This window comes from Chelonoidis abingdonii, chromosome 20 (genome assembly GCF_003597395.2).
Source record: "Chelonoidis abingdonii isolate Lonesome George chromosome 20, CheloAbing_2.0, whole genome shotgun sequence".
NCBI lineage: Eukaryota > Metazoa > Chordata > Testudines > Testudinidae > Chelonoidis > Chelonoidis abingdonii.
This window is the reverse complement of record NC_133788.1, coordinates 19,198,044-19,209,495: the sequence shown is the minus strand read 5'-3', so window position 1 is coordinate 19,209,495 and position 11,452 is coordinate 19,198,044. Positions and strand designations below refer to the sequence as shown.

General features: G+C 37.4%; 1 long non-coding RNA gene across 1 annotated transcript; it reads left to right on the top strand.

Annotated features, from left to right (window-relative positions):
• Nucleotides 1–431: 431 nt before the first annotated feature.
• On the top strand, nucleotides 432–8,337 carry LOC142047987 (uncharacterized). Its single transcript, XR_012657332.1, has 3 exons — nucleotides 432–626; nucleotides 4,724–4,854; nucleotides 7,607–8,337. It is a non-coding gene; the product is annotated as an uncharacterized LOC142047987 (long non-coding RNA).
• The last annotated feature ends 3,115 nt before the right edge of the window (nucleotides 8,338–11,452 follow it).

Genomic DNA, 11,452 nt, shown 5'->3' with positions numbered 1-11,452 from the left:
CTTTATCTGAAAATTATGTATTTTCTATATTACAAGTAATCTCTAGTCTAACTGAATATTGAAACTGTCTAGTTTGATTATTTTGTGCATTGACATCTTTACTGACTGTGTAGGAGAAACAATGAGTTTCTTCCCCACTAAAATAATTCTTGTAAAAATATTAATAGAAGTGCAGAAAAGGAATTTAATATTTTCAAGCCCATACTAATTAAAGAGCTGTAAGATACTGATTTTTCTTAAAAATTTGCCCCCTCCTTCCCAAACAAACAAAAAACATTGTCAGTGTCCCTTTGTCCCAAATAATTTTTCAAGGGGGCGGGGGAGGAGATAATTAGTTCTGAAAATATTAATCCAGTTAATGTTTTAATAGCTTTGATCTCATGCTTTATATCAAATTTTTAAAACTGTACCTCTTTAAAATTATGGTTCTAAACAACCTTCTAACTGTTGCCAACACAAAGAAATTTGTGGACACTCAAGCAAACAAGAGAGGCCAGGAGCTATCACAGCTAGTTCTGCACAGTATGGATAAAAAAATAAGAAAATTGGGACGACATAGCCCTGAATATTATCAACAAGAGTATTTCTACAAAGAAGCAATGGGAAACGCTTTTTACAGTCTTGTGGTAAGCGTGAACACTCTAAGTTTTTGCTATAAATTAACATGTAATCTGCAGTTATTTATTATTTATTTCTATTTGTAATATTAGAGGCATCTCCCCAAGCACTCTAAGCACCTCTGATCCATACGTAAATAAATCAGTGTGTTTCCCTTAAACTTTTGAAAAAAATCATCTATACAGGGAATATTTTCTTTGTTTTAAACCGTGTCAGACAAAATTGTTGTGGCTTTTTGTCAAGTAAGCCACAGTCAAGTATGAAAGGTGATTGATGTATCTGGACTTTTCAGAACTCTGTCAAATCAAACAAAAACTCCCCACAACCTGTGTTTTAAACTTAATAGTTAAGAAGGCTTTCCTCAGGCTGGTACCAAATGAAACTTAACTAAAAAGAGATGTCTTTTTACCAAAATGTGTAGATAAAACAAGCCTTTCTCTGTGTTGTTACATTCTCATTATAGGGAAAACCTGACTCTTAATATTAGCTAGCCCCAACTTCCCAAAGCGTAGCTGTCTTTTAGTGTGCTGGGGGAATTATTTAACTCACCTAGGGTGACCAGACTTCTCGATTTTATCGTGACTGTCCCGATATTTACTTGTTTGTCCCGCGGGTCGGAACGCGAATTGTCCTGATATTTTGCGCTCCGGCGCACAGGTGGAGGGGGCTTGTGCCCCCAACTCAGCCCCGGCCCTGCCCCGACTCCGCTCCCTCCCAGGCCCATTGGACCCCTCCCCAAATTCCTGCCCTAGCCCCACCTCTTGTCCAAGCATGCCACATTCCTCCTCTTCCCCCCTCCCTCCCAGGCTTGAGCTGGTACGGTGGGGAGCCCCCAGCAATTTTTCCTATGCTCCGGTGGCTCTTTTTTTTTTTTTTTTTTTTCTGCTCAGCTGCGTTCCCCTCGCTTCTCCTCCAGTCCCTGATATTTCATATCTCTCTCTGGTCACGTTAAACTATCCCAGTTGGTCCGACCTGTGTAGCTAACAAGAATCATTTGTGATACCACAAATTTGCTGTTGCTTACAACACTTTGAGTTCTCCTCTCAATACGTGATTAAAGTTTACTGAATGTTGAATATAATCCTGATTTTTATCCTCTTAGTCGCTTGGGTCGCAACATGGCCATTGGTCTTGTTTCCTGAGCCCTGGTTTGCCCTACAAACTTTGTTGGTACATACTTTGATCACTGATGATTATCTGTTCATCGTTATTCCCCCTGGGAGCATCTGGAACTGCCACTGTAGAACCTACAGGATACTGGCTAGATGACTTTGGTCTGACTTTATCTGATGGCCGTCTTATGTTCTAATCCAGGAGACTTGGAAAGCACGCATATGCTTTTCCTTCTCTGAAAGAGCAAGTATTAACCCATCCCTGTCAGTTCATGTCATAGGTGCCTAGTACTACCTTATTCTGTAACATTCAGAAAAAATCCTCCTTCCTAAATTCTAGCACTCTGGAAACTTGGCACGAATTGGGTGTCTCCAAGCAGAACTCCAACATTTTCACTAGTCGTGAAACCCCTTTGCCCACAAAGACACTTTGAGTGAATGCCGTTCCCACCTGATTTTAAACTCATATTTGTGTACTAAGACTGTTCCTCCAAAATGTACACCCTAAATGGGTCTCTATGCTTTCAACCTGGCACACAGTCTATTTGTACTTGATTTGTTTCCATCTCTCACAATCTGTGTTTGGCTTTACTGGTACTGGTAGTTTTACCAATTTGTAATGGTAAATGCATTGTGACCAGCTACTAGGTCCTCATGGTGGCTAAATAAAATTTCCTCATTTGAAACAATGCTTACTTATTACCACACACATACAAAAAGCAGTGGGTATTTAGGAAGGTAATTCCAAAAGACAAAGAGATCTTTTGATTCTTGTAATGTGGCAGGAAGATCTGCAGTAACATGAATCAGTGCAAGCTGACACAGTTACAGATTTTGACTTTCACATCTAGGACTTACATAACTGAGTAGAAAAAGATGTTATGAAGGTAAAAGAAAGCTATTCATTTAAAGTGTCTCAAATAGATCATCCAGTCTTCTGTCCCTCAGCATTTTTCGAGGTGTCCTGGGGTCAGTAAGGTTGCTTATAAATACATGTTTTGCATATAAACCGACTTTTAAATTCAGTCATTTGGCATTTAGGTTTCAGAGAGTCATAAACACTCTACTGTCACTGCCAGGCAGAAAAGACCCAGTTCAAGTTTTTGTTCGGCTTCGGCTTGGTTACTTTTTAGTCTCTAAAGCACTTCCCTTGCAGTGTTAATTAACTGCAATTTCTGTTTTTCATGACTTGTAGAAAATAACATCACGTATAAACGCTTCATTGAATCATAGAAATGTAAGACCGGAAGGGTCTTCAAGAACTTATCAAGTCCAGCCCCCTGCTGAGCCAGGACCAAATAAACCTTGACCATCCCTGACAGGTATTTGTCCAATTTGGTCTTAAAATTCTCCAATGATGGGGATTCCACAACCTCCTTTGGAAACCTATTCCAAGGCTTAAGTACCCTTATAGTAAGAAAGCTTTTCCTTAGAGCTGACCTAAACCTCCCTTGCTGCAGTGTAAGCCCATTATTTTCTCTGCTACTTTCAGTGGACATGGAGAACAATTGACCACATTTCTCTTTATAACAGCCGTTAACATATTTGAAGGCAGTTATCAGGTCTTCCTTCAATCTTCCTTTTTCCAGATTAAACATGCCCAGTTTTTTAAACCTTTCCTCAAAGAGAAGATTTTCTAAACCTTTTATCATGTGTGTTGCTCCATTCTGGAGTCTCTCCAATTTGTCCACATCTTTCCTAAAGTGTGGCTCTCAGAATTGGACAGAGTACTCCAACTGAGGCCTCACCAGCGCAAGACAGAGTGGGACAGTTACCTCCCTTGTCATACATATGACACTCCTGTTAATACATCACAGAATTATATTAGTGTTTTTCACAGTTGCATCACATTCTTGACTTGTATTCAATTTGTGATCCATTATAACTCCCAGATCCTTTTCAGCAGTACTTATTCCCCATTGTATATTTGTGCATTTGATTTTTTTCCTTCCTAAATGAAGTGCTTTTTACTTATCTTTACTGAATTTCATCTTGCTGATTTCAGAGCATTTCTCCAATTTGTCAAGGTCATTTTGAATTCTGCTTCAATCCTCCAAAGTGCTTGTATCTTCTGCAAGTTTTGCCACCTCACTGTTTATCCCTTTTTCCAGATAATTTATGAGTATGTTAATATCACTGGTCCCAGTACAGATCCTGTGGGGACCCTGCTATTTCTCTCTTTCCACATACATATTTTGTTCTTTGTGAAAGCATATGCTGATACAATTAATCAGGTTCAAACTCTGATTGAACCAAGTGTTATAAGGAAAAGATCACTTTACTTTTCTGAGTGGAGTTTCTTCTGTGTGTGATGCCTAAGCAGGAAGATTAATTCTAATAAATCTTTCATATTTTACAGTTAGGAGCATGTTGTGTGTTTATTTTGCAATTTTCTGAAGCGTCTGTCAGTAGCCACTTTTTGAGATGGAATATCACACTAAATGGTCTATAGGTCTATTCTGGCATAGAAATTCTTAATTTCATGTCCTTATTGTGCCACATTTTCTCCCACCTTCAAATCAAATACGAAAAAGATTTGGTTAGAAAGCTCCTTATAATTTAGTAAATGTAGAACAATATTCAGTTACCAACAGTCTACAGTTAGGTTGCCATGGAGTAAGTGAGTTACTCAGGTTTATTTGAATTCGTTTATATCTTCAAGAATCCAGTGAGTTCACATGCTTTTATTTTCTTTGTCAACTTAATTGCCATAAGGGATCGGTCTTAAACAAAGTGGGCATGAGAGCATGGAACTGAAGTGATTAAAGTAGCCGAACAGTCTATCTTTGCTGTAGCCAATCAACCTCCATTTCTGTATATCCCTAAGTAATATTAGGAAGGAGTGGTCTCCTCAAGTAATGTTTCTTTCATCAAATATTTTAATACAGAATACTTTTAAGGGAAAAAAATTAAGAGGAAATGTCTCAAACCTCTTATCTGCAAAATATTCAAGTCTGTGCATCTAGGTCAACCAACGTTTTATTTTATTACAGGAAACAGTCCTCTTGAATGCAGGTTATGGTCATCTATGAGCTTTCCCTTCAAAGGTGAAGAATATTGGGTATCAGAATGATCAAATTCTTAAACTGGATCAAACATATTTTCAAGCTCTACCTAAAACTAAGTATACATTATGTGTATTTTGCCTCCATTTTATAACTTACTGATTTAAAAAAAATATAAATAATAGAATTAAGAATATTTTGTACAAAAAGCATTTCTTCCTGCATGTATGGGGTATAAACTGTATATATCTTTACATTAAAGTTGTTTCATTTACTGCTGATTCAAAATGTACTTTTGTTGTTTTCCTGATTATAAATGTGAAAGTTCATTTTCAATAGCTATTATACTGATAGCAACAAGAGTTGATTAAAAAGTCTCTTTGTACCTTATTGTCTTATCCATTAGGAAATCTTAGTAAAATTAGGTTACCCGGGACAGCATTGTTGCAGCTCAGCTTCCATGTGCTGTGGCCTCCTGAAATAGTTGCATTATGATGCATTGGTCTTCTATCATTTGCAACTCTGTAGGTGTCAAATACAGAATGGCCACCTCTTCACTCCGTTGCCACATTGCAAACGCCTTAGTGGCTTAATGATACTTAATTATTCATCCATATAGAGCCAAATTCTCAGCCTTGCTTGCATAGATGTAAGAAGCTTTGTGTGAGGCACAATCCTTTTCACAGGTTCCCCTAGCTGGCTGCCAGCTAGAACTGACAGGGCCGTGAGGATGTTGAGGTGGTAATGGTACTGTTCTTGTTCAGAGCCTCACCTGAAATCTGCCCCAAAATCTTGAGTTCAGTATATGACAGAAGAACTTGCTGAAGTCTGACTTCTCCCTGGGATGGGGAGGAGTTGCATAGCTGTGTAAGCTGTATGTGGCTACACCAGGAATGTGCTTCACTCCTCCAAACCAGACACACTTAGATCAAAGGAAACCTATGGTTATGGGACTGCTATGGGCTATATGCCACAGATGTTTTGTGCTCAACAATGAAAAATAATTTGGTAAGTATCTAATGTTTGAGCTTGTGCATCTGCAGCTCTTTCTAAATTGAAAGCAGAGTTAAGTGTCCACACAATGCATTTAACAGATGGCATGTTTTCTGCATTCCTGTGTTTGCATAAGAGATTGTGGATAATCAAATTATTGTGATGGGAAAAAATGGCAAATAGACAATTCGCATCTATAACAACACTTGATACATTTGCCTTTTATCAGAAACAATAACTTATAGGTGAAGGAAATCTTCTTGATGATCTAGTCATACAGTTCCTCCAATGATGTATTTTTAGGAGGACTGAAAAGAGAGACAGTTTCTTCACCTGAGTGTCTGCTTCAACGTGTTTGTAGTGTTTGCCATTGTCCTTCAAACTGTACCAATAATCAAATTTATCTTATTTCCTCAGATGTTCTTTGTCCTTTCAATCCATCTGAAAGTATCCAAACTAAAGCATTATATTTCAGATATCTTTTTTCTTAAATGGACAACATCAGCTTAAAAATTCAATTAAAAATTCCTTACTTGTGTTACAAATTATTCCTTAGATTATTAATGTCACGATGATGTGCAGGCAGGAGCAAGCCGCACAGAGAAGCACATGTGATTGTAATAACCTAGGTGTACTGAGTCCTGTAGTCTTAATTAACTCTTTAAATGCCTTCCAGCACAACCAAGTGAAAGAATTGCATTATCTGATTTACTGTTCACTCTTTATGCTGTTAGTACATTTTGGATTTCTCAATTTGGCAATGAAAATAGATTAGTCAGTTTTACTTTGCTTTTGTCAATTTCATGTGCAAAGAATACATTTTATAAAATAGAATATCTGTACTCTTGGTAAAAAAAGAGTTTTGTATCACAGAAGGGATTGTTGGTGATTTTAAAAGAAAGTCATTCAGTCTATGATATTCTTTTTAGTTTCTCTTATCCATAGCCCCATCTTGGGAGTCCCTACCATACCTAAAATAATCACCAGTGCTATGTGGACTGGCAAAATTTGTCCACAGCATTTCAGATGCCTTATGTGTCCTGTGCTGAAAAGGAAACAGCTGGGTATTTTCTGACATAATGTGCCTAATCCACCTCTACTGTCATCATCTTAATTGCTGTTGCTGTTTTTTTAAGTCCTCTTCAGAAGGTCTTTGTAATGACAAGTGAACAGTTTACGCTTCATAAGCATACATAAAGAAAGCTGCTGCTAATTGAAGGGGCAGTAATACAATTATGATTCCTCAATGTTTAAGTTACAATTGGTTAAAAGGACACATTTTGGTTAGTATTTACTCTGCTATATAAAATTCTATCCAGGGTGAAATTTGATTGATAAAGTCTGACCTCAGAAATGACTATTTTGGAGAGAGAAGAGATATTTGTTTAAACCTTAGTTATAATACCAACATCAGCATATCTATTACTGTTTTATTTCTTATTTTATCTGGGCTTTGTGAACTGTCAATGGCTACAATAGCAAGTCATGTCACAAGCGGTGGAGGGAGAATCCCTGTCATACCCCTGAAGAACTCCTTTTTTCTGTACCCTGCCCTCAAGGCATGTAGCCATAATCTTCCAGATTAATAGGACTCTTCAGAGCCCAGCAGTAATGCCTCTTAATCTGCCAGAGGGGGGTTACTGTTGAGTAATGTACTCCCTTTCCCCTCCACTGCTTACCCTAAGGGCTCAGCACGCTGCCTCAGCAGCACTCCCAGCTCTTAAGAGGCTGAAGAGGCTTGTTTTTACACTTCTGTCTCCTCCAAAAGTTACGTTTCTGTAGTATAGATAGCTGTAGATAAAGTACTCTCACAGTTACACGTCAAAACTTGTTTTCTCTAAATGTTAAGATTTTTCCTTTTTGTTCCTCCTTCCACAGATAACAATATCTTTGGAGAGCATCAGCCTGGAGCCTTGCTTCCTATAATCGTTGAAGGGCTGAAGGTATCCCCTAACTCCCCCTTTCAGCTTATTGACTCACTTTGTCAGTAGCTTGTGTGTTATAAGAAGATATCATTCTTTAGAATCAGAACAGGGAAAGGAACATTGTTTGCACTGAGAGAATCATAGAGATGACCGTTCTTTTTTTCTAAAGCATTCAGTGTGTAATTGCTGAAGACATTCCAAGCCATTCTAATGAAGTGTACTGTCTGCCAGTCTGTGTGCTCTTCCTAGAGGACCATCTGTTACACCTCAAATATCTAAAGGTCTGCCATCATTTATTGCACCAAACAAATCGATTTCTTTGTCTGACATGCAGTAACTTGTGAATGTGGCCTCCTAGAAGGTAGTTTGTTACCATGCAAAGCACAGGATCTTCTGTCTGTTGTTGCCATATAAAAACGTTTTTTCATGACTCATCATAGCAAATTTCTGATATCAGACCTACTGATTAGATTTTTAATTTACTTGATAACACATATCAATACTAAAAAATCCTGAATGATTTTTCTCTTCACTCAATCATTGTTACATCATACGCTTTTTCTTTTGGTAAGCCAAACCTTTCTTTGTAATGTTCTATAGGTCTTGTGTATAAAGGCAACATGGCGTTATTGTAACTTGATTTACTGTTCCTTTAATTAGATTATTTGTAGCTGAAACAAAGCTTTGTTAGCCAATAATGTAACAAATCTTGCTGTGTCATGTTGCTCCAAATAAAGATATTTAAAATTACACTGTTTGGTGGTTACCAGAAGGGTTCTTATGATAAGCATGTGGGCCTTTAGAACACAAGGATATAGAACCCAATCCTGCTGCATATGAAGTCACTGGGACCTTAATGTGAGTAAAGGCTGCAGGAGCAGCCCTATAATGGTAAATTTTATGGTTATTTGCAAACCCATTACTCTCCCTTCCCTGCTGTAGATTCAAAGAGCATCCTTGCTCCCTCATTCAGCTGAGATGGTTCATTTCTTTTCCCCTAATACTTTGACCTGTGAGAATACAAGTGCTTTTTTGAAAAGTGCAGAAATGTCCTATTGTGAGATTCCCTACCTGAGAGACTCTTAAGACTTGTGCCTAAATAGGTAGTAGTCTTCCTTTATTTTTTCCATTAAACAATACGAAACTAATTGAGACCCTGAAGCACGTGTAACTTTGCACACATGTGTAGTCCCAGGGACTTCAAAAGGACTACTCACCTGCATGTTTAAGTCTTTGCAGGAGCAGGGCCTAACAATATAGGAATTCTCAGATTACTTCCTTTTCACTGCATTATATTGTACCCACATAGTTTAATAGGGTCCTCTACTAAAACCTGACCCACCAATGAAAATCAGACCACAATACAAAATTCACCATCTTGTGAAAGTTGTCCTGTAATACTCAAACCTGAGGAGGTATTAATGAAAAAGCAGCTTAAGGTAGGTGAGTTGAAGAGCAGAATCCAGAGTGAAAAATGCTTAATGAAAATCTTAATTACTGTGTATAGTGCCTTCACACCACAGTGACAGTACCTTAGAAATGCATTAGATTAGATATTTAGTTGGACCTTAACAGCTCCTCCAATCCTACCTCCTGTGAGTTTATTTTTTTCATTAAAAAGTAAGTTATTGTTCTCTTACTCCCATAACCTATTTGCTAGGCAGCTTTGGTACTGTACATTCAGTATGTATGCCAGGATTCCAGTAACTTGATTTAATTGTTTACAGAAGAACACACATTATGTAAATACTCTACTGTACCTTGTCCTCTGGAGTGCTGCACATACTTATAGTAGTACTGTTCATAGTGAATGTTTTGGTAACTTTGTAGTGGTCAGGGCCTATTTGTTAAAGCCTGATAGACATTTATTTACAGTACTAATATTTTTAATCCCTCTTGTTTAAATTGCTTGATAGTCTGCAATAGTAATTACTATGTGGCTGTGGGGATCCATCCATTTTAGGTACCTTAAATTGTTAAAAATTAGCTTCCACCCAACCCCCTTTGAAGCCATTTGGAAAAGAGAACTGTTGAGCAGATGCCAATAATAAATCCTGTTGAGATCTCTATATCCTCCTGATAGTACTGCCTGTGCCAACTGGAGACTGACTGGCATGAATTTGAACTCTCTGTACCACTTGATATATTGTGCTTCAAATGGACCAATTATAATAATTACCAGCTCTGTGGCTGGGGCTTTAGTGCTCAGTCTGCACCTCATACCCCAGCTAGCTGGCAATATATCCAATCCTACAAACTCTCAGCTTTTCAAATAAAATGAATGTGAAATGAAATGCTTAGAAAAATTAGAAGAGAGCTTGAACTGAAATTAAATGTTAGCCATTGGTGATGGGATTCATAATGCAAACTGTAGATTACTAGAAAGTTACAAAGTTAGGCCCAAATCCTGCAATCAGTTCAGCATGGGAAGACCCTTTTGCATGGAGGTCCAATTGCAGGATCAGTGATTGAAAACGTATATTGGGGAGCACTTTATAAATGTCTATAGATTGGTAGAAATTCTGCCTTATATTTTAATATATATATTTTAAGATAGTGAAACTAAATCAGAAAAAAATCTGTGTAAATAGGAGTGGTATACTTTTAATTAAGCCATTGTTACTTTTCAGTTGTCTTTTGCTTTTCTTATCATAACCTTAACTCTCTAAAAAATACAGCATACAGAGAAAATGTTTTAAATAATTTAATAGAAAAATAAATTAGTGAGGAGGGATTCTGGTAATCTTTTAATAACAATGTATCTTCCCTTGTTGACTGGGGCTGTCCAATAGCCACTGGCCATATCCTCCTTCCACTAGGAACAAAGTCTGCATCAAGGTACTTCTTGTGTGGCCAAATTTAATCTTATAGTATTTTATCTGTATTATTTACTAGTCCTTTCTATTGTTTCTAATGTTGTGATCTCTTTAATTATTCTGTAGCAGTGGTTGCATTCCCTGTATCAAGGAGGCAGGGGAACTGTTGGCATAAATCTGTCATAAGTTTATATGACCTGACATATGCTTCAGATGGACTATTACAATAATCACTTGAACTGCTGTAACTTTGGCTACTTGGCATGTGACCCATGTACCTCAATTAGCAGAATACATTGTGTTATCTAGATAGTCATTTGCATGTGCCCAAAAAGTATCTGAACGATTTTAATTAAAAAAGATGGTGAAACAAAAGTAAATGGATGAAATTTAGAGGTGGGTAAATTAGTGTAAATTACAAGTAGTTAAGTGGGTGTCTAAATTAGTGTCACTTTGCATACTGAGCAGCCAGAAGAAGGTGTAAATTAAGATGGAAGGTGGGCACTTTAAGTTACTCTTCTTATTTTTTCCACTTTGTAATTTGGGAGGAAAAACAACTAATTAGACTCCCTTTCCCTCCCTTGTCTCAGGGCTTTTCTTGACACAGGAAGTTTTACTGGTTATACTGGGATAATAAAACGGTATAGTTAAACCGATACAGTTACATGAATTCTCGAATAAGAGTCCCTTTTCAGTTTAGCTTAAACCCCTTCCAAAGCAATGTAAGCTAAACCAAGAAAAGGCATTCTTATACCTGAATAAGTGTGTCAACATGCGGAATTATACTGGTATAACTATATTGTTTTAAATTCACATTTATACAGGTATAACTTTGCTGTATAGACATCCCCTCATATTCCCTTATAGCCACTTAGGGTGTGTCTAGAGTAAAGGATAAAAAATGGTGTTGGTACAGGGTGTATTAGTGCCATTGCAAACAAAAAATATGAATTCTTGAAGGGAAGTAGATTGGGAACTGGAGG